This window comes from Hydra viridissima, unplaced genomic scaffold (assembly GCF_058129835.1).
Source record: "Hydra viridissima isolate aposymbiotic clone 2 unplaced genomic scaffold, HvirCarnegie_v1 scaffold_13, whole genome shotgun sequence".
Taxonomy (NCBI): Eukaryota; Metazoa; Cnidaria; class Hydrozoa; order Anthoathecata; family Hydridae; genus Hydra; species Hydra viridissima.
Genome location: NW_028324312.1, coordinates 10034121 through 10040680, shown reverse-complemented (window position 1 = coordinate 10040680; position 6560 = coordinate 10034121).

The following is a 6560-nucleotide window of genomic DNA, read 5'->3' as shown; positions in this document are numbered from 1 at the left end:
TACATAATTTTCAAAAATATCAGGGAATATTAAGTGTTTCAGTAATCTTTTGGACATTTTTGGGTGAGAAGCGTTGTTTAACTTTGTACGTATTGGGTGAGAAGCGTTGTTTAACTTTATTTAAAATATTTTAAAATCTATCAACTTGAAGATGAAACTTTTACCAAACTGGTAAGTTTACACAAGAGCAAACTCACGATTGATTGCAATATAAGACCTATCAATAGGCATCCATCACTCTACAAAACAAGGAGTTGAATGCCGTAATATTTACTAAAATGAATGAAAAATTTTTAACTACAAAACAGTTTAGCATTCAACCCCTTGCTTTGTAGAGTGACGAATTCCTATTCAAACGCTGTGATTTTTATCTATGTGTAAACTTATATAAAAGGAGCAAATGAGCTAAAGAAAAGAATTATATTTCCAACATTAGTGTGAATAGGTGAACCATTAAATAAGAAGTTTTTTATTTTAGAGATCATTTGTTTTAGAGGTTAATTATTCATTAAACAACTTGTTATATCCTCTAAAATAAATCTTTGTCATTTTAATAAATGAAGCTTGGTTTTAATCAATAAAAATCAAGCAACATATCACTGAGTACACGAATTTTTCTTCCTCTAAATTTAAGAAATGCAGGCCCTTTTTTTGACACACAAGGTAAGCACGGAATATAAAATTTACATAGTATAGATATAAAACCTCTATTTTGGTACGCTAATCTCTGAAACGATGAAATAAAATTTGTTTACAAAATACAGACAAGAAAAATATTTTTCTCCAAAATATATACCTTGTCTCTACCATGTGTGCCATAAAAAAGATAAAATTTCTCTTTTTACGTAAAAATTACCAGTTTTACGTGGAATTTGGAAAATCTGTAAGTTCGCATTTTTTTGTAGGATTGCTGTTTTGAAAATTGCGTAATTACACAAAATTTTAATTTATGCAAAAATTTTCCGCATTTACTTATTTTTTGCGTTTTGCGTAACAAGCTTTATAGGATAGGGCCCAGGCTGCGTTGCTAGTGAGCTATTTACGTCAACTAGAAGCACAGTTATCGCTTTTTTTTTCTAAATTTTTGTCAAAACCGATTTTTGATAATTTACGATTCTTCAATATTAGAAAAACAACTTTGTTTAAGCAAGCCTTGGTTTTAAAACAATGATTTAGTTTTCTTAATCTGTTGTAAAACGAAAAATTTCGAATAAAATCAAACTTGATAAAGGTAATATTTCAAAGTGTTTTCATTGCTAATTTACTTTATTTATTTAAGCTAGCGTTGTTTTAATCTTTTCTATTTTTTATTTATATTCATTATTTTTAATTTATTTATTTAACTAATATTTAATTTTATTTATTGAACTTCGATTTGATAGGATTCCAGTGGATAGGAAAATTTAAATATGCGAAGAAAACGTTGTACTTAGATAACGAACACTGTACACGGAGTTTTCCATTTATCCATTCTTCCATTTAGCGCATTTCTAGAACGTATCGTTAAAACATATTTTTTATATAACCTTAATGAAAAACATAATTAAATTAAAATAGTAGCCTTAACAATAACTAACTTAATTATATGACTTTGCTAAATATTTTACGGAAATGTTTAATTTACTTTATGGTTAAAAAAATAAATGCTTTTTAATTTATTTTATGGTTACAAAACTAAATATAAACTGTTATGGTTATAATAATTTACATGAATTAAATTATTATGGTTTTAATACTTTACATATAAATCATTATAACCATTATAAATAAACCTTTTCTTGTTATTAAGTAAAAAATGTTATTGTAATAGCAATTATCATTGAAATTACTTTATATTTATTGTTGTAGAAAAATATTCCTGTCAACAGACCCCTTAAGAAGTTTAGATAAGGCGGAGCTTTTTGCTCTGCGTCTTACTCTGGGTGAGGCCCTATCAGTTGGAATAATGAAAAAAAATTTACGCTTTGTTTTCCATAAGATTTTTCTTGATAACATCGCGTTTTTTGAAACTAATGTATTTTTTTGTAATAAGAAAAAACCGTTGTAATAGTTTCGTTTATGATGTTGTTTTTTTTTTTTAAAAAAAAAATTTCGTTGCCACAAAAAATCACAATCAAAAAAGTTCTGCTGGTCAGGCAACGATTGGAAATCTCTTCCCCCATGTAGTCATCCCTGGGTTCTAGAAGCCCATCGAATAAGTTGTTCAGGGCTTTGCTTATTCACTCTCCACGGGACTACAAGGAATAGCTTTCGCATATATTTTTCCTTTATTTAAGTAAGGAGTTTTGTCACGTGACGTTTTATCGCTGATAAAAAATATATCATACGTTTTTAAAAAACTTCGTTCAAAAAACGCGACAAATGATTTTATGTAGGTGTCAAAGAATAAAAACCCACCCATGAAAATAAATAGTATATACGTATATATAGATGTCATTTTTTTAGAAAAGGTTGCACTACAATAATTTTTTTGGGGACGTCGTTTTGCTTTAGAATTGATAAAGTTATTTAATTTTAAATGTTTTAGTTTTGTTTATATACAAATAAATTAAGCTAATTCTTTCGTCCCCACATAAAAATAGATTCTGCAAATATTTGTTTATTTTGTCAATCAGTTTTTTTTTGTTTTTTTTTGTAGTCTAATAGGGTGGGTTTTTTGTTTTCTAAGCGGAGATTTTATAAATTTCCCCCGTCTTAAGATATTTTATTGTTAACGCAACTTTTTACGCAAGAACAAAAAAAAAGATAAAAAAGTTTTTTTTTCGGCGCCAAAAGTTTAACGAAATACTTTAAGGAAATATTTCATAAAATGTATATGAATTGAAAATATTAAAACACGAATATCTTTGGAACCAAATAAGCTACAGAAGTGGTTGAAACCATTTTGAAAATAAAATATATTAAGGAATCCAATGCATTTGAAATAAAAAAGATTTTCTTTGGCTATAAAAATTGCCTAAACTCCCTACTGACAGCATATTATAAGAGAACGTTTTCACTTTCACTCTTAGACTTCCTTTATTCTCTTTTTCAGTTAATTGTAAATCTTTGCTGAGGAGAGTGCTTACTAGTGGGTAGGGAGGAAAGGGATGTGTATTTCCAGACAACTGCGAAAAAACTGCGACTTGATAATGCTATCAATAAAATAACAAAAAGAACTACACCTAGCCACGGAAACTTTTAAAATTGCTGATACGATCAAAAATTTAATCTGCAATTTCAGTACGATAAATAAGTGTATGTAATATTTAAAACAGGTGGAAATATAGTTTTTCCGGGGCAGACGCTCAGGAAAAGTAAACGAAAACATACGAAAAATTATTTGCATGTTATCGCGTTATAGAATAAACAAGAGGACATTTTGGTACAAAAGAACACATCGTCAAACGGATATTTTTTTTGCAAGCATACAAAACACACCCGGCTTTGTTATTTTAAATTTAAGAGGACGCTTGGAACCAGAATTGTAGAGAATTGTTTGAAGTCGCTTTTCACCTTTGAAGCCAATTTCGTCTAAATTTCAAACATTTAACGCAAAGAGTTCATTGATATTTGCTTCAAGAAATTGAGTCTTGGATGTATTGAATTTTTTATTTATGTTATCTTTAGTAAAAGGAGCTACTCTGAGCATAGGCGCCGAGTCCACGGGGGCAACAGGGGCAGTGGCCCCCCTCCTCCAGAAATTTACACTAATAGTATATTATCACGGATTATCTCGGGGGCGAATAGATATTCTCGCCCTCATGATAATCCGTGATAATATATAACTAGTATAAATTTCCGGGACGGGGAGGGGGGTCCCGCCCCTGTTGCCCCCGTGAACTCGGCGCCTATGACTCTGAGTATTGCAATTTTTCATGCAGTTCTCTCGCTTCATCTGTTTCTAACGTTTGATGAAAGTACAGTGCCAAGCTTTGCCTGGTTTACTGTTCATAAATAAATTAATACTTCTTTACGGGTCCTACCAAACCGGCAAGTTCAATAAGCATTTCAGCTTATGTTTATTCAGTAAGAGTACTTAAAATGGTGACTGTGCCAGTATCAATAGAGCTTGCAGGGTTCTTTATCCTGAATGATAAAGTTGTCTTTAGAATATCTTACATAAGTGGATGCTTTGCATAATGAGAAGTCATCTTATTTTGTTTGTGCAATCGTTGCATTGAATTGCTGGTCTATGTAATTCCTTGTTTTTTTATTTACTCATATTTATATATGGACTTGTTGCATAACTGAATTTAATAAATAAGTGTGAAATATTTTTATAAATATATAAAATAAGTAAAAAGTGTGTTTAACTAAACAGAAAACCTTTTTATTTCAGTTTTTCTTCGTATCTTTCTTCCGAAAACTAGCAAAGTTAATTCTGAAAAAAGGGTCGTCTTCAGCAGTATTTTTACTGCAAAACTACATTTAATGTTTAGCGCTGAATGTTTTTGTTTACGAAACTGAAAAGTCAGCGAATAAAATTTAAAACAATTTACTCAAAGGAACTCTTTTTAACTCATGTTAAAATTTTTAAATATTTTTTTTTCCGTATGATGGAGCAAAAAATTCTATACATTAATGTGAAAAAAAAAAGATTCAAAACGTTTTTCCCTTTAAAAAGTAGTTCGTAAAAACTAAAAATGCCAGTTGTACAGTTTTACTTAACGTTTAATTATACCCGCTTTCATTCTCGTTAACTAAAAAACTTTTGTGGTCAAAATATTCAAAGGAATAAATTGAAAGGATTTAAAACTAAACTGAATCAAAAACTTTTGATCGCAACGAACTTCTTTAAAAGCTGTTTAATTTAGACAACGCATGATGCTTGGTATTTAAAAAGTTATGGCGTCCTCCTTGTTGCAGCTTTTCTTAATTCAATCTCTTAATTATAATTTTTTTTTTTTGATTACTCGAAAAAAAACTTTTTTTTCAGTTATTATTTTTTAAGATTTTTTAAATTTTTTATTTTTAATGCGACTTCGTGTTATTATACTTCGTGTCATTATACGCGTACAATTTATACAATGTAATGACTGCATTACAATGAAATATTTGTTCACTCTCTGGCCAAATTCACCCGTGGCGTCTGTACTTTTTGGAAGGTCGTTTTTTTCTCCGCAAAGATTAATGCATTGGATTGAGAAAACAAACGGAGTGCTTTCATCGTAATGTTTTCTGTATTTTTAAATAAAAAAAAAAAGAGTAAATAAAAGTAAAATTATTAAAAAAACTGCAAACTCTTTCAGTTTATTTTAAGATAAAATGATTGAAATAGTTATTTTGGGGGATAGTTTTGCCCTATACAAACCGGTTTATTTCTCAATTACGTGACAAATAATCTATAATGAACGATGATTTACAAGAATTTATAAGAGAAACAGTAGCTGCTAATGGTTGAGAGGAACTAATCAGCTGATTGATAGGACTTATTAACAAATATATAAATGTTCCGATAATTTACATATTTCTGCAAATAACATAATAAATTAGCATCTGTTTTGAAGTAAATCTCTGACGAAGCTAGCTGAGCATTTAAAAATGATTTGAAATACATCATATTATAAAATCTTTCGTATTATACAAATTTTATCGAGACTCTTACAACTCAGTTTAATGAGCTCTAAAGAAGTTCTGAATATGGTCTTATTTAAATCACTCTGTTGCCTTATTTAAGCAATTAGTAATAAATATTCCTGACTAAAAGCGTTTGAGATAGTGTGATTCTGTAATTTGAAAGGCACCGAAAATTTACTGCAAGGAAAAGGGCGAAGTTTCAGGTAGCCACCTTTCTTGCAGAATATTTGTTGTTATTGTCTTTGCGTGTGACTAAGAAAAAGTTTCTTTTAAAAAAAAAACAACCATTGTAACGTTTGTTTCTGTTAGAAAAAAGTTAATTATTTTCCAATATATCTATTTACAAAAAAGCATACAGCAATCGACAAAAGCCATGAGAAAAATTAAAATAAATTTTTTTAATTTTTCATAATTACAGCTAGTGAGTCCCCAACCAGTTGAAGCCATAGGACGAAGTCCTCGCCAAGCCCATCTCTCGACGGGTACCTAAAGTTTTATTAAATGAAATTTTTTGAAATTTGAAATTTGTTGAATGCAAACACATGATTGACTTTTATAAAAAGTGGATTGAAATTTTTATTAGTGCGTACCATAAAAAAAATGATGCGCTCTGACTAAAACTTTGCACAACAAGCTATTTGCTTTTTACTTTATTTTCTACCTTAGTAAATGAACTACAATGACTTCGTTGCGTAAATTGCGTAAATTTTTCGTACAAATCGATAAGATCATCAACATAAAAATCTAATAGTTCTCCAACATTTTAAATCGATAACAATATCTTTAAAAATCTGTTCGTGTTTGTAAAAATGTTATAAAACACAGGTCATTGCAAACGGTATTCACTTAGAATATATAATATCCTTAGACAGTAAGAAATATATTTTCAAAAAGAAATAAAAATACACTTTTACATAATTTACAGTAATCACATAAAAGAATTAAAAGAAATGTAAGAAGCAAAGATTGCGCACAAGTATACAACTTTACATTTTAAGGAC